This window comes from Solanum stenotomum, chromosome 8 (assembly GCF_019186545.1).
Source record: "Solanum stenotomum isolate F172 chromosome 8, ASM1918654v1, whole genome shotgun sequence".
In the NCBI taxonomy this organism is placed as follows: domain Eukaryota; kingdom Viridiplantae; phylum Streptophyta; class Magnoliopsida; order Solanales; family Solanaceae; genus Solanum; species Solanum stenotomum.
In genome coordinates this window covers 39,378,945-39,384,061 of record NC_064289.1, presented here as the reverse complement: position 1 = coordinate 39,384,061, position 5,117 = coordinate 39,378,945, and the positions used below count along the sequence as shown (strand labels likewise).

The 5,117-nt window shown below is 35.6% G+C and overlaps 1 pseudogene; it reads left to right on the top strand.

The window, feature by feature from the left end:
• Positions 1 to 3,310: 3,310 nt before the first annotated feature.
• LOC125873780 (uncharacterized) lies at positions 3,311 to 4,399 on the top strand (annotated as a pseudogene).
• Positions 4,400 to 5,117: the final 718 nt, after the last annotated feature.

Below are 5,117 nucleotides of genomic sequence, written 5' to 3'. Positions count from 1 at the left end.
TTGTCACCCGCTCTATCATTGAGCAATTTTCATCACTTAGCACAAACAAGGGTTACTCAGACTTCACCCAATAAATCTAAACGACATGCAAGCATAACTCAGTGCAAATTCATTCATTTAAAAGCACAAAAATTACGGGCATTTGACAATCAAAACAATACGGGCAAGATTTTTAAATTAAAATTGGCATTCAAGCATTCTAGTTTTATCAGAGAGGCCCAACACACAACAAAATGATATGATCATTGCAAAAGAGTACAAAGTTTTCGAATGTAAATTCAGGATTCAGAAACCAACCTTATATGTCGATTAAAACACGATTGAAAATCTATGCGGCAAAGAAATCCTAGTTCTGAGCACCTATCAACAACTATAATACTAATGAAATAGAAAAATATTGAAGATAATACCTTGGTGTGGGTTTGTGAAGTTTCAAAGCGAGGGAAATTTAAGGATTTCAAATTCTAAATTTTCTTGCCATTATAAACCGTCCAGTTCGCATCCATTCAACAAAATTAGTCACACTAGCTGATCAACTCGACGACACGCTGAGTGGTCGCTGCGCTCGCCAGGTTTTACAGGACCTTTAATCAAAGCAAGAGTCCAAACGGTTGTCTTCATCGGGCACATCGACTATTTTGGCGCTTCACCAACTGACCTTTTACTCACCAATATGCATTTTCCAAACCCTTTTAACATTTAAACCTGCACCACCAACACACCATTATTTATAAAAGCATACACAAGCATTTAAAACCTTGAGTTGCCTCCCAAGAAGCACCTTAGTTAACATCGTGGCACGACGCGAGTCCTCACTCACTCTCCATTGGTGGGGTTGGTCCTAGTATTACTAGGTAACCCCAATAGTTCATTTGAGTGAAAAGGAGGCACTGCATAACTCGTGAGTGTCCTGATCAGCTGGATCGATCTTGAATGGGAGCCAATCCTTTGATGCAACACTTGAATATTCTCCTTTATCTTTTCCAACATTTGATCTTGTTCAATAATCTTTTGCCGAATGATTTGGAGTGTGTCCTCGACACGATTGTTCTCCATGTCTCTAGACTATTTCGCTCATGAGGGGGTATGTACATCCCTCTACTTTTAAACTCGTTTTCCACCTCTGATATTTTGGTGGCCAACACGTGCATCTCAGTTACCAGTGCGGTTAACTTGAAGTCCCTCCTGACTTCTTGACTTGTCTCAGCCAAGTTCCTACCATTTCCCTCAGTCATGCTCCGGGTATCAGCCTATATCAACAACTTCAAAGCAAAAAAAACTAAAAATTAAGTTAGCAAACTACGACTAAGAAGAACAAAAATCCTACTAATCTAAAAATTCTCAAGTAACACCACTCCCCGGCAGCGGCGCCATTTTGATGTTTGCGTAATCAAGACACAACTTCCAATGCAAGTGTCTACGATCGTACTATAGTAAAATAACCCAACCAAGGGTAGAGATCGTTAACGTTCCCATCTTGAGGTGTTACAAGCACAAGGTGTGAAGGGATGTGTTTAACGTTCCCATCTTGAGATGACTAAGTTGAAGCTTTATAAGATCCTGAATACTTAAGCATAAGGTATGAAGGGTTGTGTCTAACGTCCCTATCTTAATATCACAAAATTAAATCTTTATGATATCTCAAATGCTTAAATTATTCTTCCCTTCTTAGTACCTTTTTATTTTATTTTTAAGTTCTTACATTCTTTTGTGTGTCATCATATATAAAGACTAAAACTCTTTTTAATGTAGTTTGAACAATGGTTTTCTTTAGGGATTACACTTGACCATCTTCTAAGCTCAAATATCTCATCATTGGAAGGAAGAGTACTATGGTGGAGACCAAAATTTTAGTCCAAAATTCTTTAGTTGGTCTTTATGTTGATCCATGGCTGCAATTAAGGAACATACTTCATATGAAAATTTGGACCTCTGAATACGATAAAAAATCTAATAAAGCCTCCAAACTGTGGTATCTTAAGAAACCAAATCCTCAAGGAACAAACATCGCAAACACTCTTCCAAATTTAGGTCGTTAATGATTCAAGAGGAATTGCATTGGGTTGACAATGTTGTGTTTAAAGGTAAATATCATTGCATTCGGAGATATTGGAAATTGACAGAAGTTGTCCTAATCGAGAATGGGAAAAGTTTAAACAACACTTATATTCATGATGTTGTATTTACTTCTCTTTCTACTTATGATCGAAACTACAATATTATACAAGCCTTTTGTGAGGCTTGGAGTCCCCAAATAAATACATTACCTACATTTGTGGGAGAAATGTCCATATGTATTTGGGATTTTCATACTCTTGGTGGCTTGTCAATTAGCGGGTTCCCATACGGAGATGTAGTACCTAATGCCATAGAACTTATAGGTTTTGATTAGAAAAGGGAAAGATTTCTTCCTCGAAATTGTGAGTATATGTTTGTTGCCTTTCATCATCTTAAAGAGGAAAATAATGGTAATATAAGGGTCTCCTTAAGCTAATAGATACAATTTTAGTGAAAGAAATATCTTAAATATGAGTTAGCTCCCCTAAGAAAAGAGAAAAAGTCTCGATGCCTATCATCTACGCATAATACAACAGGTGAAATACCAACCAAGATAAAAACATGGTTAAGTGCTCAAGAGACCGTATTTTTTAAGCTTGGAGTGTAACGACCTTTTTTTCATGTTAGTTATGTGCCTTTGTATTTCCATCTAAAAAAGGGGATTTTATTCGACCTAAAACTTACAAGATAGCAAGCTTGATGGCGAACAGTTGAAGGGTTAGGCTTGTTGTCCCAGTCTTAGAGAGCATCTATCATGGTGTAAATAAAATTCAAAATCCTCATAGTTAGACCACATAAAAGTTTGTTTCCTCATTCACTACGTTTATGGTTGTCTTTCTTCTTATCTCAAGACACACTATCCAATTTCTAGTGGGCCTTATCTCCCACGAATGGTAGTATATTTTCGGGAAGGTGTTACAAAATATTTTGACAAAGACGAGGAAAGGATGAGTGTTCATCGAGGGGAACACATTGTGTGGAATGCAACCATGCTTAGTAGGCCTCAATAGACCAATTATATTGATGAAGGCAAAGTGTCAGAGTTAGAGTCAGCTAGTTTTATGATCTTTCATTTCAATTATATTCCATTGAGGAGGGGAGGTTCCTACGTCATTAAGCCATATAGTCTGCACTAGTTTGGCTCTCAATTTGGTTCTATCAAGATATTCCTGGCTATTTAGAAAAGGATATTTGTGTTGAGTTTCTCGATGAGGGCCTTAGATATTGGTGCATTTGCATATATCATGCTACTATGTGTAAAGTGACATTTCCTCCTCCAATAACATATGTGAAGAAGCTTTACACTACCTGATATCCATTTTGTAGGAGAGATCCCATAGAAAGTTTCTTGAGGATAATTTGGAAATTTTGGTGGAGAAAGTTGGGTCAAACGTTGTTACCCTTTTATAGGAAAAAGGACAAGACATCGAGAAAATACTTTCAAAAGTCAAGACACCACTTGTCCTTCAACATCAAAGTATGAAACTTAAATCTCTAACATATCTAAGAAAGAAGTAGTTCGTAATTATACTGATAAAGACAAATGTCCCCAAATTCTTTTCTCTAGTAAATGAGCCTTTTAATAAACAAGCAAAACTAGCAATGATAAATGTTGGAAGAGGCAAAGGGTTGAATTGTCTGGGGATGAAGTTGTTGATTTACAAGTTGTATAAGTCCAATGCAATGATAGTCCTTCAAGAATGTTAACAGCTTAGAGTGACCAGGTTTTTCTTAAATCACAAATCTCTTATCTTTGAGTCATGAATAAAATGACTTTGCTAACCCCCTTTTTATTTGTAGATAAACACTATCAAACATCCAATGGGATAGTTGCGTGAAAGGCCACAAGTTAGTGATGAGTCTATTGCAATATCAAGACCTAAGACAAAATCAACTTCAAATACCGAGAAAGAAGAAAAGACATAATCTACTTCTCGTGGATAAACTTTGAAAGGGTTGACTCCTAATTCAAATGAGGCTTCTCGAGTGCTTCCAAAGTTGAATGGATTTATGTCTATCTTCGAAGGAAAAGGTGTTGTGTTTAACCACAAAAGAAAGTATATATTGTACCTTTGGGAGGAGATTTATGGAAAACTTTCTAGAACTTCTCTAGACCTTATTTCATCTTACAAAAAGTATAATTGCAAGATATTCAAAGAGATGAGTGGGATGACCTTATTAGATCATTTACCATTGAAGATCTTGATAGATGTATCCTTTTTGTTGATTATCCTTTCTATTCTTTGTTCTATGTTCTTACTTCTTATTGGTGGCTTCTGCTTGGTAGTTTATTGCTTATGGCTCCGGCTATGGGTTAGCCTTACCTACTAGTTGGATGTAGTAGATGCCATCATGACCAGAAAAATCGGGTCGTGACATTCAACATTGTAATTTATTGACCTATAAATATTCTCTTCTAGTACCTTCACAAAGATTAGAGAGAAATTACACTTTCAAGTATTTCTGAACTCTCCCTTAACTTAGCTATTCTTGTCATCATCTTCACTCAATCTCTTCTAGCGTAGTACTAATTGTTTTATGCCTTGATGTCAAGATCCATGCATTAAAACACTTTGACATGTTGTTGTTTACAGAATCACAATTTACTTTAGTATTAAAGTAAACCTTACACAAGTATTCTATGTTGTAGTACATTAAGGGGTCCTTTGGTAGAATGTATAAGAATAATGCTACAAGAGTGTATTAGTAATGCTTGTATTAGTTATGCTTGCATTAATTATGCTTGCATTAATTTTACATAGATTATTTTAATGCATTAAAAATAGTATGTATGGCATTAAAAAAATTATTTACAAAGATACCCTTGACTTTTATGGTGGAAAAGATGTAAAAAAGGTTTTAAGGGGTAAGTGGGTCTTTTATCATATTAATGCATGCATTAAAATAATTGCATTGCTAATACCTAGAAATCCATGGTATTAGCAATGCACACCTTATTACACAATAGAGTGTATAACTAATGCTTGCATTAGTTATACATAGGTTGAAAAAGAGTACCAAACAAGGTACTAGTAATACACAAGGCTAATACATGCATT